General features: G+C 48.1%; 1 protein-coding gene across 4 annotated transcripts in view; it reads left to right on the plus strand.

Annotated features, from left to right (window-relative positions):
- The first annotated feature begins 238 nt into the window (after positions 1-238).
- The window catches only part of Elmo1 (engulfment and cell motility 1), a 510,606-nt gene continuing 489,310 nt past the window's right edge, over positions 239-21,534 (plus strand). For 2 of the 4 annotated variants that reach the window (XM_051168294.1, XM_051168265.1), the window contains exon 1: positions 239-409. The gene's annotated coding sequence lies outside the window, so the exon portion shown is untranslated. The other 2 variants (XM_051168256.1, XM_051168274.1) reach the window with 2 other exon arrangements.

The raw sequence follows: 21,534 nt of genomic DNA on the forward strand, positions 1-21,534 counted from the left end.
CGGAGTTAATTAGTGCCTGAAAAACGCAGTTTCTGAGCTCATCAGAGAAGTCATGCTCAGCACACATTATTTATAGCAGAGCTGAGGTGTGCATACTGTGTGACATTTCCCTCTTTTTAAGTAGGGGGACTTCAAAAAGTCGTGGGCACCCTGTCCTAGGGATTGTGCGGGGGGTTGGGGGGGAGGAGGGCAGCAGTGTGGGGGGCGGGAAGCAAGCGCGCCAACCACGCGTGTCCGCGCGCAGGTGCCGGGGGCGGCAGCGGCAACTCCTCGGAGGCGGCTGCCCGGGAGGAGAGTTCGCAGCAGCTCGCGGGATGCTCCTAGATGCAAGATGTGTCTCTGGCCAGCAGGAGGAAGGAAGAGGAAGTGAGAGCAGCGGCAGCCGGCGGCAGCGGCCGGCGACCCGAGTGTAAGTGCGTGCGTTCGGGCAGCGGCAGCGGGCGAGGATGGGCAAGAGATAGAGGCAGAGCCACCGGCGTCCGCAGCCCCGAGAGGGGCGACAGAGCCTCGGGCACCGGTTTACGGCCCGGGTGCCGGCGCTCCGGCCTCTGGGAGCCCTCTCGCCGCGTCCAGCGACCCCGGGCAGGTTTGTAAAGTTTGCTAGGCTGGCGCGGCGCCGGGCTCGCTGACCTCGGCGGCCCGGGCGGGGGCCGGGGCAAGAGGAGGGCGCCGCGGAAACACTTTTGTTTCCTCACGGGGCCCCGCGGCGCGGGCGGGTGGGGGCTGCGGGCGCGCTGCAGTTGGGAGGTCTGGGCAGAGGCGGGGGTGGGGTAGGGTGGGATGGTGGTCCCGGGTGACTAGGGGCATGGGGGCAACGGACACTGGGGGCGGCGCCGAATGGGGCACGGGGTCGAGACTCGTGGAAACAACCGGGGCAGGGTCGGCTGGAGGGGGCGCCGGCGGGCTGCGCCACCGGCGTAGGGGTGCTGGGACCTAGCAGAGTGCTCCCGGGACCTAGCGGCCGGCAGTCTTGAAGCCGGAGAGCTGCGCGGAGTCCAAGCGGGCGGCGAGGACTCCCCGGCTTCCTCGGGTGCCGCAGACGGGAGGGGGATCCCCGGAGAGCGCGCGCCTGGGATGGGGCGCGGTGGGTTGTGGGGACCCCCAGCAGGCATTCGCTAAGGAAGACCCGCCTCCCCGGCTACGCCGGGCTTTCCTCTGGGGCCAGGGAGGGCGGTGGGGGCTTCGAAGGAGAGGCTGGCGTGGGAGAGGGCGTACAGCGCGACTTCCAGGGAGAGCCGCGGGCTTAGGGCGCTGGGGAGGGAACCAGCGCCGCGGTGGCCGCGGTGGCCCGGCGGCTTTGAGGAAGAGGAAACCCTGAACTCAGCCGGCCGCGGTGCGCTTGTGTGGGGTAAAGAAGTCGGCTGTGTCGCGGGCGCGCGCCAGGCGTGTGTGTGTGTGTGTGTCTGTGTGTGTGTGTCTGTGTGTGTGTGTGTGTGTGTGTGTGTGTGTGTGTGTGTGTGTGCTCGCGCGCATCATGGTGGTGAGGGCGCTCTCCCATTGACCCTCGGGGATGGGGCTTGTTTCCCACCTACTCTCTTACCATTTGAACTAGGCAGCTGATCCAAGACTTGAACTGACCCGACTCTGCAGAGTTTGGACCCCCTCCCCCGCCCCCAGCAGGGACAGCTCCGAGGGCCTCTGGACAGCTCCCGAGGCCCAGTGAGCTCAATGAAATGCACCCAGAGACTCCGAGCCAAGCCACCTGCCCCTGGCCAGTCCCTACAACATAGGATACAGAGAATAGATTGTGACTTGAGGGACACCAGGGAAGAATCTCTGAATTTTATTTTCTTTTTTGTACAATATAAAAATAACCAGCGTTTGCATACCAAAAATCTTTGAGAGCAACTTGAGACTGGAAGATCCAGTTTACTTGCAATGACTGTTAGGTTAGGAAAGCTGGCGATAGAGGCAGGCCATTAAATGCTTCTGGTCATGGCCTCCACGTGCCGGCCCTCTTCAGCAGCTTCCCAAGGTGATTTCAAGGTTTGCTCCTCCATTCCCTCAATTCACAGGACTGGGGATTCTAGTGAGTTTAGAGCCAGGTCACTTGCAGGCTTGTACAGACGAGTCCATATTTATTTTCTCTTGCCTGCCTTTTCTTCCTCCTTCCGTCTCTCCCTTCCTCCTCCTCCTTCCTTCCTAGCTGACCTTTTGATCTTCTGCTCTTTACTATGGCACAGTTGCTGTCTTTTCAGAGTTGTGGTGATATGTGCATATGGCCTTTCTTACTCTCTTTGCTACTCGGTTCTTGTTTAGTTAGATGGAGTGGCAAACTGACGGAACGCCTCCCAACTGTGGGGCCTTATGGTGAGAGGGGAGAGTTAGATGGGGAACAGGAAGCTTGGGGAGACCACAGTCTGTGGAAACTCAGTGCCCGGACAGTAACTGGGCCACAGGGTGGGTGGTCATATAGTTGATGGCCATGCCCCACACAGCAGCAGTTCTGACTTCCCTTACATTTTCCTTGTTTGCTGCTTTCTCTCCCCAGGACCTTTGCACATGCTTTTCTTCTGCCAGAGGATCTTTTCCGTGCATGTTCAGATGACTCATCCTTGGCTTCCTTTAGGCCTTTGTACTCAGTTGTCAGTTTAAAAGCCTGAGTCCTCTGGTATTACCCGTGGTTCCCTCCCACTATTTATTACTTCTTGTCATTCTTTAGTCACCTGATTATCTTGTTGTTGTCTCTGCCATTAGGATGGAAGTCTGAGCAGGTTGGTGACCTTGTTCACAGCGTTAGGTTCACTTCCGGCACAGGGCAGTGATGTGCTCTGTAAAGGTTTTGTTGACTGATGGACAGAGAGTTGTCTATGCCGGGAGAGGCCACTGGGGAAGCATACTAAGAAAACCCCACAGTGTTAGTACTGAGTGGGAAGCCAGGCTTTTTACCATATTCTGGTCTCCTTCCCCCCACTCTACTCAGACCACTCTATTCTGCCCTGGTTAGATCCCTCACTAAGAACTGCAGGCTGGGGAAAGGTTCAAAGAGGCCATTGCTTGGGCCAGCATAGGAAAACCAAGGCATTTTATTAAAAGCCCAACTGTTCCTGATCTGCTGTAGCCCCCTCTCTCCTTGGAGGATGTCTTTTCAAAGCCCGAGTTGCTTTAAGCCAAAGAAGTACTCCTCAGGATGATGGGCATTATCAGCAGCAGCAAGTGGCCCGCATATGCACCCCATCCTTCCCTCTCTCAAAGAGATGAAGCTGAATTGAAGACAGAGGGGAAGAGGTTGGTAGCAGGGCCAGGAGAGGGAGGCAGAGGGAAAAGCTGGGAGACACATGAAGAGGAGAAGCAAGAGAAAGTCCTGGGAAAGGGGGAAGATAAAGAAAAGGAAGCAGACAGATGAGGGACTTCCCCAAGATCTGCTGAGTGGTAGCCTTTCTGAAACTTCAGCACCAATGAAGGTCAGCACTAGAGTCTCTTTCAAGGACTTTGCTTGCTTTGGGTATTTGGTGTGAGTGGGCGGGGAGAGGTGTGTGCAGGAAGGGAGGGCTTTCAAGCTCTGGCCCAGAGGATGTGGCTGGGGGCATGGCAAGCAGTGCACCGGTGCACGTTTCACGATGTGGCCCAGCCCTGAAGCTTCCGAGGGACCATTCCTGATCCGGAATGGTGGGCTGGTGGGCCGGAAGATTTCTCACCGAAGTTGGCAACCACTCTTTAGTGCCTGCAGCCATCCAAGTAGATAGCTTGGTTTAGACATCCTGTTGAGTTTGGAGAAGGTGGGGGAGGTTACTAAACCTCTCTGCCTTACAAAGCCTCGAGTGTTTGCTGCAAGAGTTGTGTAATGTCAATTCAAGTCAACGAACATAGTGCTTTGTTTGCTTAAGGTTGAAGCCCAGGAGGAGAGCCTGATACCCACTTAGCAGGTTCAGATCAGCTATATACAACACAAACAGAAGCAAGCAGAAGGCCAGTCCTCAGGGGAGGGGGAGGTTAAAGGATCTTGAATTAGAGGTAAGCCTGGGTTAATAGCTAGTTCAAGACCAGCTAGAAATACATAGCAAGATGCTGTTTCATAGAAACAAGGGCTGGAAGGACATATACATACATATATATATCCATGTATATACACATATATGCACACATATGCACATATGCATATGCCTATTCGCATACATGTATATACATGCACATGTCCTTAGGAGCCACCCAGAACAGACTCTGAGTCTTATATACTCCACATAGGTTTGAGTTTTTAAAAATATGCTTTAATAATACTAGAGGTTTTAAGAATTCTTCCACCAACTTGCCAGGAATTCTCATGGAAAAAAATCCATGGGGCCATGCTTTCAGAAGCGTCTAGCTGTTTCCCTTTCACAAAATATTGTTAGTTTAATTTCTTGTGAAAGATGCTGTTTCCAGACGAGCCGTGTGCAGTGTCAGCCTTTGCCTTCACCTTAAAAATGCTACTGTTTATAGAATTTGACGTTGTGCCAGGCCTAGACACCACAACCATCTCAGAGGGACAGGGGACCCAAGTGACCAAGTCTTTACTCCAATGATGCAGCGTCGAGCCATCCCCAGGTAGCTCTCGCTGTACTCAGAAGGAAATCAAAAGCAGCCACTGTTTTGCGGCCAAGTGTTAGCTTTGAGCTTCTGGAAGTTTACTCTGCTGGACCTTTCCTCTCCTATTTTACCCCCCGGTATTCCCTGTGTGCATGATTCTAATTACCTTTGGAGTTTTACGGCAGCAGCCATGCTGTTTCGGTAGTAGCCGCACTGCTGCGATGGGTTATTAGATTAGGTATTCCTGCTGACTTGAGCTTAAGACTGGCTAGCCAAAGAACAAAGCCAAAGGGCGAGAACCTCACCAGCATCTGAATCAGAAGGGCCATGAAGGCCAGCCATGCAGACAAGGTGTGGCTTCTGCGGTATGTGTGTGGTCCTAGAAAGCGCTCCGGTGTGCAACATGGCATTCGTAGGCTCAGCAAAGCCACTCTGTATACCGCATTCACACATTGGCTGCTGTATTCAATTTCCTGGATAATCGAAGTTGTCTGAGTGTTAAGAATGGCAGCTTTATCTGTAGTAGGCGGAACTGAAGCCTGCCAAGCCCCGCCATGCCACCATCAATGATTAAATTAGCTGCTTGTGTTTTGGCCTCCATAGGTGCAGGCGCAACTGGAGCAGAATATTGTTAGCAGACTAAAGTGAGGCCCACAGTGAAGTACTGAGGTAGGCATATGTGTGGGTGAAGGAACTCTGTCTCAGCAAATGGAATTAGCCACAGCAGCAACCTGGCCCCGCGCTGAGTAGAGAACTTAGTCACATGTATAAATGGAAGGAGGTGCTCCTTCGCATTCTGAGCCCCCACAAACACCGGTTTCCAGAAGCTGAGCAAGATTATAATTGGAGCCTCAGTTTTAGGAATTGATGCTACAGTTGGACTATTTTAGTTCTAACAGTTAATGTGGGGGATGCAACTTTTCTCAGTAGAATAGTGCTGGCAGCTTACTACTTGCTCCTCTCTGGGATGGCTGTGCAGGAGGGGCGTGGCGATGTTTCCAGATAAGCACCAGTAAGCTAGGGGATGGATGCCACGGTGAGGCAGCATGAAGCATTGTTCCTGTACGACTAGGCCATGAAGTGGGTGTGACCCTTCATCCCACGGCCAACGCCCTTTCCCATGGCATACTGTTTTGGAAGGAAAAGGAGCCATCAGCATGGTGGTGTTATCTAGAGCAATGGCATGCCACAGGGGTGTTTGGACACTGCCTCTGAGCTTTATTTAACTCTTCTGATTTCTCTTCTACTTTCATTTCTTTTTTCCAACACCATGGTGGTTAGCTGCTCATCTTGTTGGCACAATGTTATCAGGAGATATCTCCACTCCTGCGTGTTAGGAGTGCCCGTGACTTAACAAGCATGGTGGCTTCTGCCTATGACACCAGATCTTGAGATATTGGGAACCGGATGTTTGTGAGGCCAGTGTAGGTATTATAGACAGCCCCATCTAAAACCAACACCAAAACGAACCAATAACCAACCACCACCTCCACCACCGCAACAACAACAACAAAAGTAAAAAAGCCAACCACTCTCACAAACAAACAAACAAACAAACAAAGAAACAAACAAACCAGAGCTGGATAAGGGTATGACTTAGTTGATAAAGTACCTGCGTTTATGACACAGGGCCCTGAGTTTGATCCCTAGAACCCATATAAGGAAGCTGAGAGGTGGGTGGGGGCCATGGAGGGAGACTCAGAACCTACTGGTCCCTTGTAGAGCTTGTGAAATTGGCAAATTGTAGGTCAGCAAGAAATGCTGACGAAAAAATAGGTGAGGAGTACCTTAAGAATGACACCCGCAGTTGTCCTCTGGCCTCCACATGCATGAGCACACATGTACACACATACGACCTCGCTTCATAGGGGCTCTGCTCAGTGACACAACATGTGCTTGACCTTTGTGAGATCTTGTGTTTGAGTCTCAGTGCCGTAAAGAGAAAAGCAACAGAAGAACTCTCCTTAGTTCAGCTGGATGTGCCCCAGGTTGCCATGACATCCAGCTTGGGATGTCTCTCCTACCGCTGGAGATGGAGACTTTCAGAATTGATCCTTCTCTGGATGCTGCATTCTCAAGTTGCCTGTAGCCTTGAATCCAGATCTCTCTGTGGGCTCTCATTTACCTGTCAGCCAAGGTCATGATATTGGAGTCAATTTTTAATGTGTGAGAGAGAGAGAGAGAGAGAGAGAGAGAGAGAGAGAGAGAGAGAGAGAGAGAGAGAGAGAGAGAGAGAGAGAGAGAGAGAGAGAGAGAGAGAAACTTTGCAAGGATAACAGATTCTTTAGACAAAAGCACTTAAATTGTGGATGAGTTATTGTGCAGGCAAAATTGTGGAACCCAGTGGGAGGGAACCAGTTGGCAGGGGGATATACTTTGTGGTGCACTTGTCAGTTTGTCATTGCATTGCTTCTTCTGACCACGGATTAATACTCACTGAGGGAACTGGAGAACTGAGTCTATTAAGAAGGATGACTCTTCCTTGGACAGTGCAGGGGTTGCTGCTTTTATTTTTCTACTTACAGACCTTTCCCCCTTTTATTTGCCCTTTATTTTGGTGCCATTTTGAACTAGTTAATTCTGTCTTTTGAGGACTTTTCCATCCATTGCAGGATGCCCACCAACTTTCCTGGCTCTCTGTTCACTAGCTACCACCATTGGCATTCAGGAACAACCAAAATTGTAGCCCCATTTTGCAGGTGTGGCTTGGGGGTGCCAACCCCAGCCCTCCCTTCCCCTCCCCTGCCTGGTTGAGAACCTCTGCTTTAGTTTCTGAAGAGCAATCTGACCAGACTTTCAACCTCGGTTTTAAGTGCCCCAGTTTTCTGTCACTGGTTATTGTTTGGGGGCTAAACTAAGGCAGTGTACTCACAGGTGGAAAACTCACCCCTTATGTCCATTTGTTTGCTTTAGTCTCCTCCCTAACTTCCCTCACTGCTAAGTTGCAATTGTCTTCCTAAGTCAACCGGTTATAAGTCTGACTTGACTCGCCTTCCTGCAGCCCAGGCTGAAGAAAGCTACACAGCGAGTTCCTGTCCCAGTTCTAGCAAGGTTTTGAGTTTGGCTACCAGTTACAGCAATCACTGTGACCTTTACATAACAGTTAGAGGGTAAACGGAGTCGGGGTGCTAGCAAGCATCAGCTTGGCTCAGTTAGAGGCCTGGTCACAGGGTAAAGAAATGTCTACTTGGAGTCTGTAACTGAGGACAATCTGCCCCTGTGCTTGGCACCTGCCCCTTGGCTGATCAGCTGGTAAAGGATAATGGATGTTCTCTCAGGGCGCTAGGACCTTGTAGCAGGACAGGAAGAAGTCCTTTCCCACTCTCTGTATTAGATTTCTGCACAATCTTGTGGCATTGTTTTCTTATGTAATTCTATGCCAACCTTCTCCTTGCCCCCTCCGGCTGCTACAGTGTTGAGAGCTGTAGCCAGTGGCTTACGCTGCACAGAACCCACCTCTGCATTGAGTATTAGCTGTGTCTCCCCAAGGCAGCAGCCTCCGCTGAGCCACAGCTCTGGAGCAACCCTCCACCCTTCCTTCCGCCCTTTGTACCTTTTATTTTCAGTTTAAGATTGCATCTGGAGCACCAGAGTTCTGTGGGGTTCAGTGGCCGAATGTACTACATGAGCTATATTTTCCAGGCTGCTACACACAATTACCCTTAATTTTGAAGCATAATGCATTTCAAAATATTTTTTTTCTGTGTTGGGGCTCTTTAACCCAAATGTATAAACCGCAGCTGGCTTTGCCTGTGGCCTTCAGAAGGCGTGTGGCTTGGGAGGTTGAGCCAGGGAGTGCTTTGGTCAGACTGTACTTTTTTTTTTGGCTGAGTGAAGAGTGAATTCCAATAACACTCAGTAAGGATGGTTTCAACTTGACTCCTGCCCACCCCGACACTGCTCTGCCCTACCATGCCCTAGATTTTTACAGTGGACCGGTACTTTAGTTACTCCAGTTACAGGCCACTTGGCGGAAATGACTACTAGGTAAACATGTTGGCTTGGGGGAAATGGGGCCTATTCTTTCCTGTAGTAAGTAGTAAGTGTCATGCACACATGCACGCACGCACGTGCATGCATGCACACACATACACAAGAGAGAGAGAGAGACAGAGAGACAGAAAGAGGCGTGTCTTACCTAATAGTGAAAGGTGCTTTGAAACAGAGGGCTGCTGTTAGCTGCTAAATTCCATTTTCTCTAACACTCATCACCTTCACTGAGTGGGAACCATGTTAAAGCTACATTTTTATCAAGGAATGAATACGTTCCCATCCTCCTTGGACCTGCTCCACTGCAGTGAGTGACTTAGGCTCACTGGAACTGTTTTCTCAATCATCATTTGTTCTTTGGCTCAGAGTATTTGAAAAAAAACATCTGCCTGGATTTGCATAAAAGAAGCATTAAAAAAGCTTTATTTTTAAATAATATTTTTAAAAAGCAATGTGGAGTAGATGTAGGTAAGTAATAAAGTGCAGGTTCAGTGTGGACAAAACCTTGAATTCCGTACTTGGCATTTGAACAGAATTTGTGTGTACATGTGCGTACGCGCATGCGTGCGCACATGCACACACAAAATATCAATAAATATGGGTCTTTAATACATATAAAGACTTGTGAATTGAACTGTTACTTGTAGGCTTAACCCTTCACAGTACTTCACCCACTTCACCATTCCCTCAGTCAGCCGTGCCACAGCCATGTTGGCAGCTCTGTGTGTCCTGTGCTCAAGGCCCCCCACACTGGGAGCTTCGCCAGGGGAGAAAGAGAAGATCAGTTAGGAGATAATTGTAACCACCAGTACTGCAAGCTGGCAGATCACAGGGAAAGGAGTACACAGATAATCATTTGAGAAAGATGTAGAAAACTTATTATTAAAGAAAGATCACTCAGCAGTCTATGGTGGAGGAATGCTTGGGTGAGGGCTGGACTCATTTCCGCCTAGAGCTAGAAATTGGGTTGAATGGGTAGGAAAGCTGAAGAAGTCTCTTCGGGCAAGCAAAACAGTCAATCCAGTTTAATGAGGACTCTGTCCCATTGCCTCAGCCTGGACAAAAGACTTGACACTAAGCAAGGAAGAGGATCTGAGGAAGGTTGACACTTCCCTGCTCTGTCTACTAAATTGACACAAGTAAACACTTGGGGTCTTGGGGAAAGCAATAAATAAGTACAGCAGTGAGCTTGCTGTGAGGAAAGGCTGCCCCACCCCCCACTTCCCAACTGAGACCCCACAGCTGGCTGCCAGCCAGAGCAGACAGAGGGGAAGGGGGACAGTGTTGCAGCCACCCACTAAAGAAAACAAATGGAAGATTTGAGGACTGATTGGATTTGGGGAAAGGAAAAGAATGGTTCTTTGAAGTTTGGAACTAAATAAACATGGACGTGCTAATGGAGGTTTCTAGCTGATTTTCAAGAGTCAGATGGGTGGGATAAATGCATTATCTTGGTCAGCTTCAATTTTCACATCTGTCAGATGGTAGCTTTAGTCCTGGCTGCAAAGTGGGGTTGGTGCCTCAGTTTCGCTGTTCTTGTTGTTGATGTCATTGATATTGTCAGTGTTTTCGGTGGAGGTATTTTAGCACCGTCATCTTGTTATACTCATTAAAGAGTCAACATTGATTGTTTAATTTTCTTTCTTTTCTTCTTTTCTTTTTTCTTTTTGGTTTTCTGAGAAAGGGTCTCTCTGTGTTAGCCTTGGCTCTCCTGGACTTGCTTTGTAGACCAGGCTGGCCTCGAACTCAGTGATCCACCTGCCTCTGCCTCCCAAGTGCTGGGATTAAAGGTGTGCGCCACCACGCCAGGCTATTTAATTTTCATTAAGGGGCCTGAGCCATTCATTCCTCTTAAAAGCACAACTAGACTTTGCTTCACACACCTTTGCTTCAGAAACAGAAGCTTGAACAGCCACATTAGGATAAATATCATCAGCTGTAAGTTCAGTGAACCAATATAATAGATGATGCTACCAATTTGATGTGCCCAATGAAAGCGCATGTAAGTCCATATGTATCTCCTAGTTCAATCTCAGCTAGCCTGGAATTTCCCTTTACGGTTACTTTCCACTGGGGAAAGAGAATGGAGGTTGCTGTTCAGGGCTCTTCCTGTCCTTCAGTCCTAGCTTTCTGGAAAAGAGCTGTTTATACCTGTCCAACTACAGATGTGAGCTCTGTGAGAAACCCCTAAAGTAGTGTGTAGCAATGTGTGGGTATTTACTTCAGATGCACTATGTTTTTAAAAAAAATTATGCTGTTTGTAAAGGAAGCTCAGTGGTCCCCAAACACTTCATAAACATCCCCTGTGAATCACTTAGAACCTTCTTGAAAGTCCCTGACTGCTTAAAGTTTCAGTGGAAGGTGGGTGGGTGTCAAGTGTTCAACTTTCTCCTTTAACCTGCACTGGCTCGTTAGACTGCCAGACAGATTCAAAGTTACTCTAAGCGTAAGACAGAAAGGGAAGAAGAGGAGGGTCATGGCCCGAAGGAAGGGACCCATAACAGCTTCACTATTCTAGCAGAGTTAACGGTACCAACTTTCTCACTTTTCAAAATGTTCCATGTAAGACGTTTCATTCCATGTCCACTTGAAGCCATGCTACTGTTCCCATTTCTGCTTGTTATTTCTGGCCATTGCTTGTTTGGGGGAATTGCTCTGCTCTGTAAGCTCCTCCAGGAAGGCAGCAACTAGCACACAGGCATACTAACTTCTTACACAGTAGCTCAGGTGCCCATCCAATGGTCATTTGGTAATGGCTTTTGCGAGTGGATTAGAAGAAAGATAGACAGCTTTAGACACTAAACTATCACGGATGGAAACCTAGGCTCGAGGGGGGGTGAGTGCCAGTGGAAAGGACTCCTCCGGACTTTACTGTGGATGCAAGACCATTGCTGCAGTCACGAATGGCCGCTCATCGGAGCACCAATTTTATGAAGATCTTGGTTGGACCCAACAAATTACAAACTACCCTTGGTCTATAAGAAGAGTGGTGTGAACCTTCAGCTTCTGAATGAGCAGCGGTTGCTCCTTCCTGCCCATCAGGCTTGGTGCCTGCAGTGTCAGACATATTTAAAGAGTCTCTGAAATGTCTGTGTCCTAGGATGCAGAGTTCTGGTGAAACCGGATAATTGTGCTCATGCACCACGTAAACCAACAGTTCAAAGTTCCCGAGAGCTTTGCCTCCCTTTCCCACCCCACAGCGATGCCCTCTTCTGCAGCTCTGTCTTTGGAGACACCTCCAGCTGTCAGTGTGCCCTCCGTTTCTGATGCTCAGGATTGCCTCGGTTGAGCGTGTGGCTTTGGAACACTGTGTGGAGTGGGTCACAGTACTTGGTGAGCACAGATGAGGAGCAGTTTGTCCTCTCAGGAGCATGTGGAAGGGCAGTCATGTGAGTCTCAGTCTTGGCTGCCTAATCTATAGCTAGCTGCTTGCAAGAAGGCAGAGAGAAGAGAGCAGAATGGTGATCCCATTTACAGGAGACACCGTTCTGTGTAGTAGACATTTTGTTGTATTTATTGCTGACTGAGGTTCATTTAAAATCTTTTCAAATGCGCTGCTAATAATTCTTGCATATGAAAGTATACAATGAAAAAGTCTGAGGTCAGTTAAGGCCTGCGAGGGTCACTGTGAAAAGTTCATGGTCAGTTTTTATTTCAAAGTACATATCTCTGTCAGACAATGAACAGCTGACTTTAAGGCAATGATTCATAACCAGATCAAACCAAGGCCCAGAGAAATGGACTGATAACAGGCCTAATAATGGATTTCTTCTTTTCAAATGAAGAACCAGTGTGGAAAGAAGGGGTCCATGCATTTGAAACACATGCCAAAGAAAGTGCTTAGGATCGTGTGCGGCGGAGAAGCCCCTGTGGCACACCAGCCCTTATTGCTAGAAAGACATCAGAGCCTTTGACTTTCAGGAAAGGGACAAACAGCCCCCCCCCCCGACAGGGTTTTTCTGTGTAGCCCTGGCTGTCCTGGAACTTAGTCTATAGACCAGGCTGGGCATGAACTCAGAGAGAAATCTGCTTGCCTTTACCTCCCGAGTGCTGAGATTAAAGGAGTGTGCCGCCAGGCCTGGCTACCTTAAATTCTTAATTGTTTCTGAATTCAGATTTGCCCCCAGGGTTTGACTGGAGTTTATTTTAAATTCATTCGTTCACTCACACATGTTGAATCCCAGCTCTGCATCATTATGAAGCTTCCAGAACAGCACACACATACAAGTTTGCACACACAGTTTCTAGGCAAGAAATGTGCATTCACCATGGAGTTCCAAAACTACATATATGTGTTTCTTAAAAATAATTTTTAAAAAAGATTTATTTATTTTATTCTTTGTGTATGAGTGTTCTGCTGGCATGCATGCCAGTGCACCATCTACAGACCTGCCGAGGTCTAGAAGAGGTGCCGGCATCTTCTGAAACTGGAATTGCATTTGGTTGTGCACCACCATATGTATGCTGGCCGTGGAACACCAGCGCCACTGCTCTTAGCCAGTGAAACATCTCTCTAGCTCCTACGTGGGGCATTTCAAATGGTCTGAGGCATGTGATGTGAAATTATTGGTGCGGTGAGGGCCTGTAGTAGAAGCATTAATGTTGTCAGCATGAGATGATGAAAAAATATATAAAGGATTTTCCTGGGGGCTGGGGTTGGGGGAAGTGGTGAAGAAATGGTCTTCCCGAAGGCAGTGAGGAGGATGGACTTCGGTTTTGAAGGATGTAAAGTCCAGAGCTCTGTAGCCCAGTGTTAAATTGGGGAGGTAGGCTGACAGGGAGCATGGGTCTGGGCCTTTATTCATGGGCAATGAGAATTCACCCATGTCTTTACCCTAAGGACAGACAGGGCAGAATCAATGCTGTGAAAAGCTCTTCCTGAACTGGAAATCACACGTCATTTCACATTAGGCACAATATGGCTGCTACTACTACTTTCAGAATTTCTATAAGACAGACAGACGCAGCCATTTCTAAAAGAATCCATTTAGTGCCTAGCTTAAATCCTTCAGGTTTTAAGCAGCAATTTAAAGGAGTGATTTGCTGCGGGTCTGGCAGCCTCTAGGAATGACAGAGGGCCTGGATGTGTGGTGCTCAGTTTTTGAGAGGGCCTCAGAGTCTTGGGGATCCAAAGACTGCTGCTTGGCCAGATTCTGGCTGGTTCTGAACCAGAGGACCAGTCTTCTGGTAGGAAGCCAGGAGAGAACCAGGAACTGCAAGCCTCAAACCTCAGGAGGCAGCCAGCAGAGGGTGGGACCAGAGGCTGCCCAGGTGTCAGCCTGAGCTCCGTCTCCCATTCTGGAGGGATTTTCTTCCAGTGCACTTGAAACGGATTCTAAATCCTTCAAGTTTCGTCTAATTTATTTCCTAATCCTTTCATATGTGGCTCTGTGCACCACACTGGCTCACCCAGTCTGTGTTTGCTGTCTTGTTTCATTTTGTCGGTGTTTAGTGAGACCGTTTCTCTGTGAGTCCTGGGTTCAGTTGGCGGGTAGGTGTGAGAAGTAGCCTGTGTGATGTGGAGAGGCATCTCTCTGGCTGTGGCCTGATTTGCCCTGCAGCTGGAGGCTGCTCTCAGTGTACAGGAGGAGCTCAGTTCACAACCGCCACAAGAGAGGGCTGTGTGCAGACAAGAAGGGACATGGGGAGACCTAGCTGGGGAGGGTATGGCCTCCTTTTTACTTTCCTGTTTCCTATGCTCGTCTCCAGAGGGACAGAAAGGGACTACACATAGCTCTTTTCCAGCAAGCAGATAACAGAGCTCAGAGTTTCTGCTTAGCTGCAATCAGGGAAAGTTGAATGTGAAGGGCAAATGCCAGGCAGAAGAGAAATCACACAAAAATAATCGTGTAGTCTGTAGGGCTGGTGACAGAAAGGGACTCAAAAGTGCCTGAGCACACATCTCCCTCTGTACACATAGTGCCGCTAGGTGGTCCTGTCTTGTGGGAGACATCTGGCATTCCCCAGCGCTGGCTTCCAGGATGCACTTGTCCCCGTGCTGGCAGTGCCTATGTCACCTTACTTTCTGCTTAATGACTTTTGTCCTTAAGATTTAAGTAGATGTGCCACACTAAGCCCATAAGGGGCACCAATGGTGATGTGTAGAGGCGTTGTTATCCATGTGTGCTTGCTCTGTGTTCTTCTACAATCCTTTTGGGAGAGACTTCCAAATGCCCTTTTTGGATGGGCTGAGTCAGGGCCCCAGAGGCAATACATTCAGTAATGATTGACATGTGACTCTCCTTGTCCCCAAAGTTTGTTGAAGACCAACCACCCTTGCCTGAGGTCACTGTGACAGAAGAGCTCCTAGCTGTGGGTCAAAGATTGTGTCAGATGTGGGAAGGCACATGGTTTTGGCTGTGGAGTATCCCATCCCCTGGAGGCAACAGTTACTGTCTCGGTGTCATTCCGTTGGGCCCAGATCTACCTCAGACTTGAGGAGCTTGCCAGAGGAGAGCACTGCCCTTCTCTGGTTGTATTATAGTCTGCTGAAGGTTCAGTACTTGTCTGCCTCCTTGTAATTATCTCCTACCACACAGAACCCTTGGGGCATAAACAGAGAAGGCTGCATCTGGCAAGAATGTCGAAGCTTTTTTATGGGTCAGCCCTTAGCATTTCTGTCCCCTTCACTTTTGTCCTCAGGACAGCCCGTGTTGAACTTGGAGAGTCCAGTTTCTTCTCTTTTCATTCTCCCCCAGCTCCTGTGGGTGACCAGGCATCTGTGACACACACTGGTGGGGTGGGGATCGTGACCACATATGTGGTGGCCCATACTCCATTTATTATATTATGGAAGGACCGTGACCTTGATAATTTATGTTTCTGGGCTATAATTACATATTATATCTGGAGCAGCTATCAGGGTTTTTCAGCTAGCAATTGAAATGTGATAGTGCCTGCGCTCTTCCTTGTTGGAATGGTTTATCCTGATGTCCAAGTGCTGAGCTGAGCAAATAATGCCCACATAGCCACTTTCAACTTAAGTGCTGAGCTCTCTTTGGAAGTCACGAAGCAGAACTGGGCCTTGGGAACCATATGCTCCAACCCTCTCCAGCCAGCTTCTCCCCTGCAGGAAAAACAGACAACCCCTTGCTTCCTCAGTGGGAGGACACCGCCAGTCGCTGTAGACATCAGCTCTGGTTGTCCACCGCAGACGTTGAGAGATAGCCACAGGATGGTGTCAGGGGCACAGAGAGAGAGAGAGAGAGAGGAGCCCAAGACTCCACAGACCACTTGGCACCCATGAGCTCCTTCTCTAGCTGGGGCTATCATAGACTTTTGGGTCTCTTGGAATTGGTGTCATCAAAACCATTGTCCAGCAGTCCCTGAAGCGCCTGACTTGTTCCCTTTCTCCGTTAAACAGACACTCTGAACAAACGCTGTGTGTTGGTGCATTAGGAGAAGCGAAACATTGGCAGGCTACCCTTTTGGCAGTATAGAAGGATTTACTTCCAAAGGAAACTGACCTTGTCTTTATTCTGGGTCTGTAGGCTGGGAACTGGTTGAGAGGCCAAAACTTTGTTCTTATGATTTAGACTTTACCTTCATTCAGTTGCTCCGAAACACTTCTGTTCATACAGACCAAGTGAGCGTGCTGTAAGAAAATGCCTAAGGCTAGGTAACGTTATGAAGAAGTTTACTTTGCCTCCCTGTTCTGGAGTCCCGGGCAGAGGGCCTGTATCTGGTATGCCCGATGATTTCCATGCTGGTTCAGGCCATCACATGGGAGGAGAAAGAGAGTACACGCGTGCCCATTTTGGCCTCGCCTTCTAAGAAACAACCAGTGTTCAGTCATGGGAGCTCCACCCTGTGACCTATCTAATGCTAACGATCTTCCACTATCTCTGCTTTTAAATACTACAGTTAGATTAGCTTTCTACACTGTTGTCACTTTGCAGTGGGGTTACATTTTAAAAGGACCCTTAGAACAGTCCCCAGTCATATTCAAATAGCAGTGGTCTCCGGAGCTTCTCATGGTTTTTGATGGTAGAATAGCGTGATGAACCAGCTAGACCTTCAGGCCTGTGTGACTTAACACTGTTCTCCTGGCTATGGTGACACTACCATCCATGTTGTAACTGTCAATTGTGAGCCCTGACCCCATGACTCTGTCGTGTAATTCCTTTAAAAGTATTTGAGGGTCTTGGCTTATACAGATCCTGGTTGTAATTGCTGACCAGTTGTTTAGGGTACATTTATAAACTCTTAAAGGTTTTGTTTTCTAGTGTATAAGTAAAAATTTTGCCCATGTGAGATCAAGATAAAAGAAAAATGTCATTACCTAATAGGAGAGTTCTTTGGCCTTGCCAAAGGTACATTTTATATAAAAGTGTGTATGTATGTAATCGATATGTATGTAAAAAATATTTTTTTACTTGTCCTATAAAATTGTGTCTAAGGCCGTTATTGGTTATAAGTCACCAGTGGCCTTACAGTGCAGACCATTTGTGACTGTTTCTTATGTTCTTCAAGTTTTCTGACAGTCTTAAACACATGCTATTTTAATTTCCATAGGAAAACGATGCTGTCATCACTTGGAAGCTCATGACAATCAAAAAATTCATAGCATGTTCTTCTCTTTGCACAATGGTTCAGATTTCAAGATTGCTGGCTTTTCTAGTGCCAGAACTTGCTCCCTGAGTCTAAGTGGGACAGACAGGTGGCCTCCTTTATGGACTTCGTTCACCAACTTATTCTTTGAGCGCTGAAAGCCAAGCTGAGAACTAGGGATATGGGAGTGATTTGCCCTCCTGGGGAAGAAGGAGCCCTGAGGACTCAGCTAGAGTCTGTGGTTGATGCTCTCCTGCAGGCCAAAGGTGTTCTTGATGGAGCCCTGTGGTGTCTAGTGCTTAAGAGATAAATAAGAGATAAAGATGACTTAAAATCAGGGCCACCACTGACTGTTGCCTGTGTCCTGCTTCATGTTGACGGTCAGTGCTGAGAGAGACGGCTAGACGAGGCTAGTGCGTAGCAAGGAGGGATCAGTAGATTGCTTAGATGCTTGGGAGTATGAAGCCACCAATAGACTCAGAGCTCGCCAGAAGCCACCGAGCAGTACGAAAACACTAAGCTTGAGTCTTGGCACCAGAAATTCTGATGCCGGGAGAGTTCCCAGAATCCGTGTTTATGCACAGCCCCAGGTGATTGTGGCAAGAAGCCCCTTCTGCAGATCTTTGGATGACTTCTAGATCTTTCCTCATCCTTTATTCTACTCACTTCTGTCTTTGGAGTCTTCTTCCTAAAGCCGTGCTGACCTCGTGGATAGGCAGCTCTCCCTAATGGATCATGCCATGCTTCTGTGTAAAGAAAGGGAAAGGGAAAGGGGGGGGGGGGAAGGAATGGGAGGATACAAGGGATGGGATAAACATTGAGATGTAACAAGAATAAATTAATTAAAAAAAAAGAAAAAAGAAAAAAGAAGGGAAACAAAAAGAAAGAGAAAGCGCAGTTCATGTGTTTGGCCTCTTCCTCGTTTCCGCAGCTGGCCTTGGAGCACATGAACCTAACCATGGTGCCCTGTCAATCATCTTTTAATCTGCTGTGCACGCCCACTTCCTGGCACAGAGCATCTAACCACAAAGGGATTTTCAAAGGCCAAATGGGAGCATGCTGCAACTGATCAGCCCCTTCGCTGCCTCTTAGTCTCTAGATTAGGCCCTACTGAGTCACAAAGAGTGGCAGGAATGAACGGCAGGACAGAAAAGCAGAGCTCACCCATGAGAACCTTTCCAAGGTCAGTGACCCCAGAGACCTTAAAGGTCTTAATACTGTTTAACCTCACCACCTGGGCCACCAAGCTCCCAATATGGGCATTTTAGAAGACTTAAACCGTATCTACACCACAGCATCGCCTCTAGGAAAGACTTCAACGTTCCAGGTAGGACAAGGGCTGTAGCTCAGTGGAGAGCTTCTCTAGCAGGGGACCCTGACCTCACTAAACAAGCGATCAAGTAAGAAACATCTCAAATTTCTTATCTACTGACCACTGAGAGGTGCTGTCTTCTAGCTGCTTCTTCTTCTTCTTCTTCCTCGATATGTGACTGTCACAAAGGTAAGCAACCGCATTCCATCTGTTTATCAGAACCCCCAGAAAGGACGTACAATCACAAAGCCACTGGGGACCAAGACATGTGAAGTGCCAACATTTTAAATTAGGCGTTTTGCTGCTTTGCAACTCCTACATTATCTCTTGGCAGTCCCTTCTCCATACCTCCCTCGTTCCCACTGAGGAAGAGCCCTAAGTGTGTGCGCGCGCTCATCCTCCCCGAGATGGTCAGAACCTCACCGGGAGAGGGAAGACTGACTTCCGTGTGTCCTCCCACAAGCACAGTTCTGGGTGGCACCATCCCACGCTGTTTGCGTAATAGAGCTCCACACACTGCCGAGGCTTTGCGTCTAAGATTTAAACACATTCGAACAAGAATAGAGAGAGCCTCGGGGGAAAGGTAACACTTCCCTGCAAGAGGCGTTAAGTGCCACGTCTGTGTTTCGCCTCTGCTTTTGGATTAAGGACAGAATGTTAATTAAAAAACAGCTTCTGAGCAGCGATTAATTTGTGTGTTGCTCTCCTTTTGTCTGTTGAATTGTTGAATTTTTGAAAACACAAAGTGTGAAATGTATCTCCTAGGGGTCTTTCTAATGCGCCGTTTTATTTTATTGTTTTGATCTTTTGCTTGAAAAAGAGCAGCCTTGTAGGAAGGAATTTATCCAGAGACTCTGGGTCCTGATCACTGTTCACATGGCAGGAGCTCCTGGGCTCTGAGCGTACACATGCTTGTTAGCTGGTTCTGCTTGGTCCCTGTCTGGAATAGAATGTTCCTTGTAGTCACAATTCTAACCAGCAACACAACGGGCTTCGTTACTTTGAGTTTTGCAAGCTCTTACAAGTTATTTTTGTGTTCATACAATTTTAATATTTGGGGACAGGCTGTACCACTTTCCAGGTGCTAAAAGCGATCATTCTAGCTTCTATTTTTTTTTCTTTCATTAGGCCCTAATTTAGCTTGAAAAATAATTTAAATTTTATGGTTACTGTGTGTCTTTGACCCAATTCTCTGTTCCCTGGGCTGTGTGTCCTCAAAAGATGAAGTTTATAATATTAATAATGTCTGCTTATTAATTCCTTTCAAATGAACCCTTCCCCCACCCACCCACACACTATGAGTATCCTTTACGTTGGCAAATGCCTTAGGAACACCTGGGGGTGTGTCCTTGGATCAGCTGACTGGTCTGGGTATTGTCACTATTGTTTCCTGTAGCAGCATTTGTGTGTGCCCAGGGTGGATGTACCTACATGGAGGCTCAGGGGCCTCGTGCGATGGAAGAGCCTGCCATTCACAGGAGAAAAGAGCTGTCAGCTTCTGTCTCCTCTGACTATAATTTGCTACAGCCTGGAATGGGTAAGTGGCAGCTATTAAAAGGGCTCTGGAATAATTGCCGTTAAAAGCGAAGATATTATCAACTACACTTACACTCTTTTTTTTTTTAATCGATAGAGGGGCTAAATATTTGGAGTCCATCAATGCATGCAAAATATCATTCTAAGTCAGTTCATACGTGACTAGTAGTAACTGTTCTTCTCTGCTGTTTTGTGGACGTCTGAAGCAGAATGACCGTCTATTGGTGTAGGCTCTGGTAGTCTGAGTACTGCGGACCCGAGGTGGCTGGGCTGTTTGCCTCTGCTTTTGCTGGGCAAGAAAGGTCTCCTGTTCTTGTCCAGGTGCCACTATGTTTGCCACATGCATTTTGAGGCTTTTAAAATGTGAAAGCGTTCAAACTCCAGCTTTGAAAAAAAAATGATGTTTCTGCTTACAGGGTTCTAGTGACCGGTCTCTTCTGGTCCCTCAAATACCGCGCTCATGTGATGTGTATACGTACACGCAGGCAAAACACTTACATAATGAGTATTATAATTAGGAAATCTTTTTACAAGAGAGTGTCTTAGCCAATGTTCTATTGCTGTGAATAGACACTGTAATCACAGCAGCTCTTATAAAGGAAAGCATGTTAGTGGGGCTGTTTCAGAGGTTTAGTCTACCACTGTTATGGCCAGGAACATAGTGGCACACAGGCAGACATGGCTCTGGGGTAGGAGCTGGCTCTGGGCCTGGCTTGAGCATTTGGAAACCCAAAACCCACCTCCAGTGACACACTTCTGCCCACCTCCGGTGACATGCTTCTTCAACAAAGCCACACCTACTCTACCAGGACCATATCCCCTCATCTTCTCACACAGTACAACTGCCGCAGCATTCAAACACATGAGCCTATCTATGGGGGATCGTTCCCACCCAAACTACCACAGAGAGTGACTGAGGCAGACACTGGAGAGCACACACATGAACATCCATGCACACATACCCAATTTTTAAAAAAATGCCTTACCTCTCAGCTAATTTAGCCCATTATAGAGATGTTGCTTTATTCCGTCAATTTCACGTCAGGAAAGCTGTCCATTTAGTCAAACCAGTTAATCCAAGTAATTGCCTATGCTAATTTGCTTGACCGGAAAATGCTTTAAGCATTTGAGCTTAAGGGAGAACTAGGCATGGCATTCTTTCTTTGGAAATCCATGAGTCATTTCTGGAACCGTGCTAGTTGGCCTTCCTGTGACAAAATGCCTGTAGCGGTCAACTTAAAGGCATAAAGATTTGTTGTGGCTCACATTTCCAGAGGTGTCCATAGGACCGGGCACCTGTTGCCTTTTGTCTTGGGAGAAGCAGCACAACACAGTTGGGGACACAGAACAGGGCAGAGCCGTTTACCTCATGGCAGCCAGAGAACGAGAGTGGGGAGGGATGGAGGAGGGGTGGGTGAGAGGACCGCGGCAGCTGCTGGAGTCTCTATGTCCCTGTCAATCACAAGGCTGAGATCTTCATGGTCCTTCCGGTGCCTCCGCGTGATGTCACTGGCTGACAACATAGGCCTATGGTGACATTCAAGAACTAACTGATAGTGATGTATTTCTTAGATAGTAAATGACTTTCATGGATCTTCTAACCAGAACCCCTAGTTGGTGAGGACCACTGTGCTGACAGG

The sequence above is a fragment of the Acomys russatus genome, chromosome 3 (assembly GCF_903995435.1).
Source record: "Acomys russatus chromosome 3, mAcoRus1.1, whole genome shotgun sequence".
Lineage (NCBI taxonomy): Eukaryota > Metazoa > Chordata > Mammalia > Rodentia > Muridae > Acomys > Acomys russatus.